Source organism: Hippopotamus amphibius, unplaced genomic scaffold, assembly GCF_030028045.1.
Source record: "Hippopotamus amphibius kiboko isolate mHipAmp2 unplaced genomic scaffold, mHipAmp2.hap2 scaffold_283, whole genome shotgun sequence".
In the NCBI taxonomy this organism is placed as follows: domain Eukaryota; kingdom Metazoa; phylum Chordata; class Mammalia; order Artiodactyla; family Hippopotamidae; genus Hippopotamus; species Hippopotamus amphibius.
The window spans coordinates 29,884-42,108 of NW_026648402.1; the positions used below are offsets into that span (position 1 = coordinate 29,884).

At 48.8% G+C, this 12,225-nt stretch overlaps 1 pseudogene; it reads right to left on the reverse strand.

Annotated features, from left to right (window-relative positions):
* Window positions 1–952: 952 nt before the first annotated feature.
* Window positions 953–11,423, reverse strand: LOC130843329 (cytochrome P450 4A25-like; annotated as a pseudogene).
* Window positions 11,424–12,225: the final 802 nt, after the last annotated feature.

The following is a 12,225-nucleotide window of genomic DNA, read 5'->3' on the forward strand; positions in this document are numbered from 1 at the left end:
AAAACTTCACAAAAGTATGGATTCATGAAAAAAACTTGCTTCTCCTTGTTTCTACTAAAAGATTACAAAATTATGGGACTTACTCTTTCAGAGGGGCATCTGTAGTCTTTGAGATTTTCACAGAAGTCATTTTGGGGTGTATCATCCAAGTCAACAGCTATTTCCAGGGTGCTTTTCCTTCCAGGAATTTTTCAAATGCACGTGTCAAATACAAAAGTGTGGATTTTCTCTGAAAAGCAATTGATTGTCCTCCACGTCATGTTCTTTTTTGTTTGTTTGTTAGTTTTTTCCCCAAGTACACTCTGTAGATTCTGGGACTATGGCATATAATCCCTGCTATACATAAAGAATTTTGTCAACTGGAAGGTGTCATATTTATATGAAAATGCAGTCTACACTTTGGTGGCATTGACTACAGAAATAGGGAACACATACATGGCATGGATTTTTCTCTACGGCCATGGCAACTGATCACATACATGGCTTGAACCATCAGGACAAAGGAGGCAGCTGGAAATCCAAACCCATGTAAACACCACTGATACAGTGGGAGGCTGGTTGGTGAATTAAGTAGAAAAGGCAGCGGGCTTGACTAAGAATGTGTGTAGAGAGAAAACTACCTTTTATGATGACTGATGATTGTGAAAAGCAAACATCTGAAGCTTAGTTTTCATAAAAATTCTAAAGATGAAATGTCAGACACCTTAAGGGAGGAAAACCGCAGAAACGTCGGAGTGGCCACTGACAGGGAAAAGTGGCTGGTGGTTGTGGAAGTCAGGAGGTCAAGGTCTCTGTGCCGTGCCCTCAAGGTCTTCATAAGCATGGAGACCCATGCCTCCTTCTCAACACATTAACATACAAGGACATAGTGCATACACCACATAGGAATGTACACAGTCAGACACATCAGGAAGCACCCAGTGACACCCAGCGGCACCAAGTGCAGAAAGCCTCACCTGGATCCTCCTGAGAAGGCCAGCAGAGCATGACTGTGTTGAGAAGACCCCAGTGCAAACCGGGATGGGTCAAACACCTGCAGAGAGAACACCGCGGCCGGGACACGTGGGGTCACACTCCTCTCAGCAATGCAAAAGGGAACAAGAATCCCAGATGGGGGAGCAAGAAGAGGTGTTGGTCTGGAGAGAGCATCCCATTCCCTCCTCCCACAGCCACCATACCTCTGGGTTCAGCCACACCTTCAGGTTGTGGTGAAGCCTTTAAATGGAGAGGGAGAGTGTGATTGCTGTGGGGCAGGGAGGAGAGAGGGAAGACGGATGGTACCCAGAGCAGCAGGGGGCATGTGCAGCACAAAAGGCTGGGAGCCACCATGAGAGCCAGCCTCCATCACTCTGAATACAACGATGCTCTTTCACGACAGATGAGCTGGGTGTGACAAAGCACATGAGCAGCAGGTAGGAGTAGGGAACCATGGCCCAGGATTGAAAAGTAAAAGGAATTGGAGGCTTACATTTAAGAGCACCTCACATGACAAGTCACATTTATCAAGTGTCATCATGAGCCCTTGGGTGAGGTGCATTAACTCATTCAATCCTCAGAGCAGCCCTCAAGGAAGGCACTCACATCCCCTTGTGCAGATGGGGCACCTGAGCCTCTGAGATGTTAAAGGGCGTGACCATGATCCCACAGTTAGGAGGTGGCAGCGCTGGGATTCACACCCACTGGGAGGTGAGCCCGTGGGGGGCCTCCAAGCATGACAGGGCTCTCCAACCTGGGCATCAGCTGCTCTCTGGCATCCACATGAGGGCCCCTCACAGGTTGGGCCACCTGACCGAGGACAGTGGATTCCCTGAGCTCCCTTGTTCAATGAGACCCACTATGGGAAGAAGAAGATCTCCTCCTGCTTCTGTCTGCTTCCCTCTTAAGATTTCTCAACTCAAGGAATCAGAGCGTTAGCCCTCCATTACAAGACTACATTTAGGGACTAGCATTTGCTTTTTGAGATTTTGTTGGTTCAAGTTCTGGGTCAAGCATTTTTAAAAAGTCATCCAAACCACAGAGTCAATACTAATGATCTTCAGGCAGAAATAATCTCCATGCCATCCCAGAACTGGGAAAGCACATTTGTATTTTTGATCTCCCATGTGGTCTTGTAGAGAGTTCAGGTTAGTGGCGGCGGTCAAGTTCATACCTGCAGGTGAGGAGCGTCCATCAGGGAAGGTGATGGGCTTGCTGAGCTCTCTGCCCATGAACGGCACTGGCGGATAGAGTCACAGTGCCTCCTTGATGCACATGGTGGTGTAGGACATCTGATCCAGGTGGCCCCTGAAATGAAGTCCATCCTAACATAGGATGGGCAGGGCAGGGCCAGACAACCAGGGGTTCTCCCCCAGCTGAGTGTCAAGTCTGTCCTATTGCATGTGCACTCACCTGGTGATGGAGGTACCATCCCCCAGGAGGATCTGGATGACTTCCTGGCACCTCTGCTGATGCTGAGGGTGGGAGGCCAGAGCATAGAGGGTCCAGGAGATGCCAATGGCTGTGGTTTCATGGCCTCCAAACATAAATATGTGTCCAATTTGGCACGGAGTTCTGTGTCAGACAAGATGCTCCCATTCTCCATTTGCAGAGGCAGGGCAAGAGTGCAGGGTTGGCCCTTCCTCTGCGTTTCTGGCAAAAGCCGCAGGCCTCTCCTGCCCATATTCACTGTGGCAAAGAGGAGGATGTCCAGGAAATCCAAGTGCCTCTCGCTCCTCACCTTCTCCAGCTCTCCCTGCTTCTGCAGGTGAGCCTTCCTCAGCCGGATCACTGCATCTATCACAGAACAGTGGTTCCCAGCAGAACTGAGACCTCTGGGGGCCCTGATCCCTCTCCCAGTGTAACCCCATCTGCCCCTCAGGCCCAATCTGGGTTCCAGGTGGATGTGGACAAGAGTGGGCTTGGGTGTGCATGGCGGGGCTGAGAGCTCCAGCATCATCTGAGGCAGGTCGGGCATCCCCTCAATAGCACAGCCCGGGGAGCCTCTGCCTGAATGCTGCTGGGAGGGGGCCTCATTCACTCATCACCAACGTGGTGACACATGTACCTCCCTGCACATCACCTGATCCCCACAACATCTCGGTTCCCAACCCCTGCCCCAGGAGAGCACCCAGCATGGGTGTGTGTGCCAGCTCCTTTAGAGGAAGCAGGAGACTGGGCTCTGCCTGAGGGGTCCAGGCCAGGCCCTTTCACATGTGCCTGGTGATGGGGGGGAGGGGGGAGCAGCCCAGAAGGAGAAGCAGAACATATGCCTAGATGGGTGAGCTGGCAGGCCCAGTGGCTTCAGCGCCCATCAGGAGTCAGCCTGTAAGTGATAACTTTCTGGTGGAAGATATTCCTCACATGGGAAAAAATCAGATTTCTCAGGTCCCTGATGGACTGGATGTAGGACTGGGAGTTCCTGAAGGGAGAGGATGCAGAAGAGACTGGCGTGGAGGGAGGCTCTGACCTGGAGACAGAGTGGGGCTCTGGGTGGGGATTCCTCAGTCAGTGGGGACAGGCCGCACTGAGGCTTTGTCATTTCTGCCTTACAGCCCTGGAGACCCTCAGTGCTTTACCAGTGGCCTGAGCAGCCAGGCTTGTCCTTGTGCAGGAATCAGGGACCTGTGACTGAGGCAAGGTTGGTCTGGGTGGAGTTTGACTGTGGTCCATGGCTCTCTGCATAATGTTGCCTTTTGCTCTGAATAGCATCCTTGCTGCCCTACCTGCCTCTCAGGGGAGTCCTCCCCAGCTGGTGAGATCAGGACCCTGCCCTTGAAGGGTTGTCACTGACCTGTCTGTCTGGATGCTGCCCCGGTGGCTGAAGGCGCACTTCATGATGGCGTCCAGCGTTATCAAGGAGATGTGTTCAAAGATCTCCAGATGTGCGTCCTGGCCGATGAGCTCCTCCCACTTGTCCTGTGGTGGGAGGGGGACATTGACCCTGCTCTGCTTCTTCAGAAGGCCTGTGCTGACAAGGCCACGCTCTCTTTGCCTCTGTCTCTCTAAATCCTTGGATGACATTTCCTCAATTTCCACCCAGTTTAAAGCTCCAGCACATGTGTAATGTGATGCCCATTTTCTCAGAATCTTTTATTATACAATTATGCATGTTGTCTCAAAATATTCTGAATTAGTTCTGAATTTTAGGAACAATTTATGATGCTCATCACCTTGTGGCAGACCAGAAAGCATAGTTTTACAGGGGACAAAGGGGGAATCCTTTGTGTCCTGAGATCGTAGCTGGACAGGTGGTGGCCAACACTAGAAGGCAAATATTTCAAGGCCCGGAGAAGCTGAAGGAGCTTTGCTGGCGCTGCCATGAAGGGGCATGAGGGTCTTCAATTCCTTTCATTCATCCAGTGTTAGCTGAGACCAGCTGGTTCCCAGTGCGGTTTGAAGGTGATGTTTCTGAAGCCCTGCTCTGTGAATGTAGACCTGGCCTCATTTTCTGCCATGAGTGTCTCAGTTCCATGCAGAAGCTCTGGACCCCAGGCCAGAGCCCACCTGAGTGCCATCCTGGGATGTCCAGTCTGCTACAGAAGCTGCCGTTGCCCATGCCAGCCAGGGGCAGCTTGTGCTGCTGTGCAGGGGAATGAGCCTTGCTCTAGTGTGCTGAGTGAAGACGTCTAGATGATAGGAGAGTGAACCCTGAAAACACCACGGCCCGGCTTTCCCTTGGTGAGGGGCACATTGTGCATTCAAGCTGGTGCCTGCGTCCTCCTCTGTGCCATCCAGTTTTAGGCATCTCTGTCTCATAGTAAGTTTGGAATGCATCATGCTGGGTTGTCTGTATCTGATGGATGTCTGAGGGCACCTGTTTCTGCAAGTGGACTTTGTCAGCTGTGTTGGATGTGAGTGGGTACAGGTGATGAGGGATGGACTCACCAGCATCACTCGGACTGAGTCTGCAAGGAGACGCACATAGGGCTTCAGGATGCCCTAGTGGAAGGCTGGGGTCAGCATCCGCCGGTGCTGGAACCACGTCTGCCCCTCCACCACGAGCACACCATTCCCTGGACCACAGATGGGGGTGTGTGTGGGTCGGGCAGACTGGATTAGAGGATGACTGGGGACAACTTGGGAGGAACCAAGGGTGTCAGAAGAAGGCACATCATGGACAAAGACAGGAATGGCCAAGACAGTTCAAGGATGGGAATTTCCAAAATGGATGGTCCATAGGATGTGATTATGACAGCTCTGAGATTAAGGTTGGAAAATAATAGGGGGGCAGCTGATAGAAGGACTTGACTAAAATCAGTCTGAGAATTTCACAGAGCACTGAGAAGGGGTGAAGAAGAGGCTGAGCAACAGGACAGCCTCAGCACATTACAAAGATGAGGCCATTATTAGAAGAAGAGAAATGAGGTTTGCAGCAGAGATGCGGGTGGTGACAGGGTGCCTGACCCCTGTTGTTCTCCGTTAGGCAAAGGGGCAGGTCTTGGTAAACCTAACTGGAGGGTGGACCACAGTTGTGTTTAAATGTACTTGCCAATGCAGGGAATCAGGCATCTGTAGGCACCATAAGACTTTGGATCTGAAAGGCAAGGAAGGAAGGTGGAGGGGAGTGAAGAAGGCAGGCGCCCTGCAGAGCAGCAGTGGTCCAGACCATCGGCTGCAACTGACAGTCTGTCTTAAGCCGCCTCCCCCTGGGTTTCCAGCCCTGAGACTCTCTGTCCTGACCGTCACCTGTGGGCCCAGGCAGGCAGACTCGGTGTCCTAGCAGCAGAACACCCACAGGACTAAGATGGTGAATCGGCATGAAACCTAAGTTCTGTTCAGTGCCATAGAATAAGACAGAAGCCTGTGGTTTTCCTACGATTTGTGGTGGTTTGACCATTTCAAGACCCACGACAGGCAACAGTGAGAGGTGCCAAAGCTACATCAGTGTGGACAGGGAAGTGTCTCCCAGAATGGCATCCTCTGAGTTGTGTTTTAAAAAGAAAGAAAGGAAGAAGAGTGAAATCAGCCCCACCCAGGTGTTTAAGCATTCACTATAAATAGAGAATATCGACCCTAGGCCGTCTTGTGGGCTGCAAGGATGGTTGGTAGAGAGTCAGGTATTCCTGGCTGAAGTGCCGGTCTCTTCTGGAATGGCACAGACCCAGGGGCATGTACCCAAGAGGGAAGAGTTTCTCCTGCTGCCATGTGGGTTTCACTGTCACCTGATCTGCCCAGGACGAGCTTCATGTAGTCAGGGTCATAGACCAATACGCCGGCTCTTGTCCCGAACAGCTGGCAAGCACAGGCAGTCGGGTATTTCTCTACCCTGTTTCAGTAGGGCTTGCAGCTCGCTCTCCTCTTGGAACTGTCACCAAGGGAAAGATACATCGATAAAACCCTTCTCTGAGTTCCAGTGCTGGAGTGGGGGTGAAGAGCAGGATGGGTACAAGGAGGTCCCTCTGGATCTCTCAGCAGAACTAAGAGTTTAGATCTATTGCTTATGGCCTGGGCTTGGAGGCGGACTTGCTGGCTGTCCACCTTTGTCCCAAGACCAGATTCTGTCCCATTGTCAGGTACAGCTATGGGCCAGCACTAGCAACTGCCTACAGAAATATACATGATGGATAGACCCCCTGGTGTACAGCCTTTTGAAGGTCATTCGTACCACATTTGCATGAGCCACTTATGGTAATTCTTATTACTTGGTATGCAGTTCTGTCATAGAATTTTATTATTTAAAGAAAGAAATAGTTTATTTCTAAAAACAAATTTATATACTAATTTCCTTTTGCCATACTGGTTGTAATTTTTTTTTTCTGTTTTCTTTTTTGTTTTCAGTTTCATTTATTTATTTATTTTTTGGGGGGGGGGGTACACCAAGTTCAATCATCTGTTTTTATACACGTATTCCCATACTCCCTCCCTCCCTTGACTCCCCCCTCCACCCTCCCTCGAGTCCCACCTACCCTCCCCGTCCCAGTCCTCTAAGGCATCTTCCATCCTCGAGTTGAACTCCCTTTGTTATACAACTATACAACTATCTATTTTACAGTTGGTAGTATATATATGTCTGTGCTACTATCTCGCTTCTTCTCAGCTTCCCCTTCACCCCCCGCCCCCTTCCAAACCTCGAGTTCTCCAGTCCATTCTCTGTATCTGCGTCCTTGTTCTTGTCACTGAGTTCATTACTACCATTTTTAGATTCTGTATATGTGAGTTAGCATACAATATTTGTCTTTCTCTTTCTGACTTACTTCACTCTGTATGACAGACTCTAGGTCTATCCACCTCATGACATATAGCTCCATCTCATCCCTTTTTATAGCTGAGTAATATTCCATTGCATATATATGCCACCTCTTCTTTATCCATTCGTTTGTTGATGGGCATTTAGGTTGCTTCCATGTCCTGGCTATTGGAAATAGTGCTGCAATAAACATTATGGTACATGTTTCTTTTGGGATTATGATTTTCTTTGGGTATATGCCCAGTAGTGGGATTACTGGATCATATGGTAGTTCTATTTGTAGTTTTTTAAGGAACCTCCAAATTGTTTTCCATAGTGGCTGTACCAACTTACATTCCCACCAACAGTGCAGGAGAGTTCCCTTTTCTCCACAACTTTTCCAGTATTTGTTGTTTCCAGATTTTGTGATGATGGCCATTCTGATGGGTGTGAGGTGATACCTCATTGTGGCTTTGACATGCATTTCTCTGATGATGAGTGATGTTGAACATCTTTTCATGTGTTTGTTGGCCATCTGTATGTCTTCTTTGGAGAAATGTCTATTTAGGTCTTCCGCCCATTTGTGGATTGGGTTATTTGCTTTTTTGGTATTAAGGTGCATGAGCTGCTTGTCTATTTTGGAGGTTAATCCTTTGTCCGTTGTTTCATAGGCAATTATTTTTTCCCATTCTGAGGGTTGCCTTTTAGTCTTGTTTATGGTTTCCTTTGCTGTGCAAAAGCTTTTAAGTTTCATGAGGTCCCATTCATTTATTCTTGATTTTATTTCCCTGATTCTAGGAGGTGGGTCAAAAAGGATGTTGCTTTGATGTATGTCATAGAGTGTTCTGCCTATGTTTTCCTCTAGGAGTTTTATAGTGTCTGGCCTTACATGTAAGTCTTTAATCCATTTGGAGTTTATTTTTGTGTATGGTGTTAGGAAGTGTTCTAATTTCATTCTTTGACATGTAGCTGTCCAATGTTCCCAGCACCACTTACTGAAGAGGCTGTCTATTTTCCATTGTATATTTGTGCCTCCTTTGTCAAAGATAAGGTGCCCATATGTGTTTGGGCTTACTTCTGAGTTCTCTATTCTATTCCATTCCATTGATCTTCCTTTCTATTTTTGTGCCAGTACCATACTGTCTTGATCACTATGGCCCTGTACTATAGTTTGAAGTCAGGAAGCCTGATTCCACCAACTCCATTTTTCCTTCTCAAGATTGCTTTGGCTATTCGGGGTCTTTTGCGTCTCCATACAAATCGTAAGATTTCTTTCTCTAGTTCTGTGAAAAATGCCATTGGTAATTTGATTGGGTTTGCATTGAATCTGTAAATTGCTTTGGGTAGTACAGTCATTTTCACGATGTTGATTCTTCCAATCCAGGAACATGGTATGTCCCTCCATCTGTTTGTGTCATCTTTGATTTCTTTCATCAATGTCTTAAAATTTTCTGCATACAGATCTTTTGCCTTCTTAGGCAGGTTTATTCCTAGGTATTTTATTCTTTTTGTTGCAATGGTAAATGGGAAAGTTTCTGTAATTTCTCTTTCTGCTGTAATATATTTTGAATACTATCCCAGCATGCATAGAAATGGTTGTTATTTTGAAAGATTGTTTGGGATGTATATGGCTATGTGAAAGAAATTAAATACTAAATTCTGTGTGTATAATATTATTTTACATATTGAGTGTGTACACTGTTGTAGGACACATTGTGGATGTATATATATGAAAATGGTACTGAACTAAGATTTGATATGTGGATTTTTTTCTGTCACTTTCCTTTACCAATATCCAGGAACTTTATGCACTTCCCACCACCTAGAGGAAGCTTTTGAAACTCCTCAGTGTGGACCACAAAGGCCTTTGCACTCTGGCTTCACCTTCTGTCTTCTTGCCTCCTGCCGGGCTGGCAACTCCACAGGACCCGTTGCTCTGCCCCCCAGGATGTGGCTGCCCGTGCCCCTAGCAGGGGCTCCACCTGCTAACACTCCTGGGCCTTTGCCCATGTTCTTCCCTCTACCTGGTGTGCCCGTCCTCTCTGCCACAGAGCAACTGCCTCTCCTCTGCTTGGAGACGCAGCTTTTCTCACCACCTCTGGATTTCTCCTCAACATTTGGTCCAAGGCATGCTCCATGCAGCCAACTCTTCTTTAATTCAATGGCTTCTGTGTACCTCAAAGCAACTCCTGCCACTCTGGTACCTAATCTCTGCCTGCATCCTTCTACCATCAAGACTCACCAGCTCGGAGACACCTTGCCTATTGTGGGACAGCTTCCTCCACCCAGCACATATTTATTGAGCATTTCCTATGTGCCAGGCACTGGTTCAAAGGCCCTGAATTAGGATGGGGCTCTAGATGCTTGTCTGCTTGGAGCCTCTGGATTAGCAGAGGAGACAGAGGGATTAAGAGGCCCTGACAGTTGTAGGGGGTCATGAATGTGTGATGGAGGGAAGACCCAGCCTCTGGCGAAGCTTTGAGAATGGCGCCCTGACTCCAACCTTGACGTTAGAAAGCTCTTGGAAATGTACTTGCTCATTCATCGAGTCATCATTTATCCAGATGCTTTCGGGTCACAAAGATCCACCAGAGACAGGCTCTCCCAGAAGGAGCTCACCGCTATGATGCTGCAGAAAAAATAGCTGAATCCGGTTAGCCATGCCTTTTGAAAAGGACATCTAAGGGAAAAGGAGTTGTGCCCTCGGCTCCTGGGAGACCCAGAAAGACATGTTGGGAGAGGTGGCTTGGAATTGGGCCTTGGAAGACAGACATAGGAGGGACAAGGTCATTGTAGGTACAGGGCACATAAGCGCAGTGTACCAGAGGCTGCAATGCCCAGGCAGGCGGGAAGGACCCTCTATAACCTGGCGTGCAGGAGACTAGGAGGCCTGAAGGCCCAGCAGGTGTGGAGGACCCTTAGTAACCTGGGGTGCAGGAGTGTAGGAAGGAGAGGGGAGAGAGGTACTGGACCAGCCCACATGGGGCCCTGGCTGTTTCCGGTTCCTGTCTTTGGCTTGAATCATGATACTTGAATCATGATACTTGAATCATGATTCAGAGAAAGAGGGGCCTCAGCTCTCCCCAACCCCTGATTTTCTCCTGACATTTGTTCAGCCCACAAAGCCTTGGTGAGCCCCTGTCCATGTGGCCCCTGACTTTCCTGTGAGCCCCCACGCCCCCAGGCTAGTGCTGCCAGAGCTGAGTGGGGAGGTGCTGCCCCTCCCCCGCCTGCAGGCTGCTCCTTCCCCTCCTGCCTGTCCCTCCTCTCATTGGAATGACCTCCCTCTGTGCAGGTTGCTTGCTGGGTGCTGGGGGTGAGGGGGATTACACATTAACTCCAAGAGCTCATAGTCCAGTGAATGAGGACACCGGGCAGGCGACCTCACCCTGCTGATGGTGCAACTCAGATGTCAGTTCCCCTTACCTGGCGCCATCTTGAGAACCTGGCTCATATGTGCCAGCAACTGGTCAGGGTTTAACCACTGAAATCACGAGACTGGAAAATCCCTTGCTCATTACAAACCGAGCCAGTTTGTGCCTGCAGCTGCCATGATTCCCCATCCAGCAGGTGGGCCTCTTTTCCTGTGACCTGACACATTCTGAGATTCCTGTCTGTCATCTCCATGGACAGTGCACCCACAGGGCGCCATCCATTAGACCGATGTCTGTGCTCCCAGGCAAGCTGAGGGCTAGGCATGCAGAGAGGATGGGATTGCGGGATGAGGCAGGGAAGCATCTAGAAGCCTGTTTTGGGAGAACAGCTGAAGCTACTCAGCCTGGAGAGCAGGGAGATTCAGGATGGAACAGCCATTGCCCTCAAAGTGCGGGGCTGCCAGGACAGGCTGCAGATCTACCTGAGGAGAGAGTGACAGACCCGAGGACACCCACACAGGGTCTTGGGAGGGAGTGAGCTCCCTGGACTGGGATGAGGACCCAAGACCTGAGAGTTAAGCAGGGTTCTTTTGTGGGACCACGTGCTTATCACACAACAAGACTCTGTCCCATGAACTTGCTGACCAGGACCATGGTCTGAGGGCCCTGGCCCTCCCTGCCCTACCCTCCCCCGTCCCGCTCCATCCTACCTCCTGCATGTGCCCATAGAGCCAATGGGAAGGAGGAGACTTGAACTGCTGGAGGGCTTTGAGCAGCCACTGTCTGCGCAGGTAGAGCTGTGCTGCCTTGAGCAGAAGCAGAAGCAGGCCGAGTAGGGCGGTCACCTGCAGGTGCCCTGAGATGCTGCCCAGGTCTCTTGTGGGGCTCAGCACAGAGATGCTCATGGTGCAGCGGCGTCTGGAGCACGGACTGTCCCTGAATGTGGCGGACCTCCCCTGAGCACCCAGCCTGGTGAGGGAGGATCACCCCACTCACCTGGGGGAGGGATAGGGTGAGGGCAGAGCTCAGACCTGGGCCTCCAGGGTTGTAGTTGTTTTCTTGGTATTGTTTGTTTTTTTTTTAAACTGAAACCAATCTCTCTTTTGTTACAAAATGTAATATAAAAAGAAGATAATATTTGTAAATAGAAGTGGGAGGTTGAGTTGTACCAGAATCCTGCAAACTGCCACATGCTTACTGTATAAAAAAGCTTTAAACCAATCATAATAAAACAGGAAACTAAATGTTTTGTATAGCTTCCCTGAATAACATATTGCTGTGATATCTTATTTAACACTGTGATATTGTACATCTAGGCATGGTCTACCCTGCATGACCACAGAAATCATTTTCACTTGTCCAATGCAACTGAAAATTCCATCCCCCTCTTTTTTTTTAACTAATCAGCAGGTTAGTGCACACTGAGGGTATGGATGCTTACATATTTCCTTAACTTTGCACTGATATGTGTGTGTGAATACCCTGTCTTCCTTCTTAAGAAATGAGAGAATACAAGTATGAAATGTAGTGAAGGATGGCTACTACTGAAATATGATAGTCTTCGTTTTAAAAAATCTTTGGGATTATGTAATTAACATTTAGAGAAATTTTATTCAGATGTCTTGCTTTCTTCACCTTTGAGGCTTACAGATTCTTAAAGCAAGATTCCTTTCAGAGTCACTGTTTTCACCCTCTTGTGTAGTAATC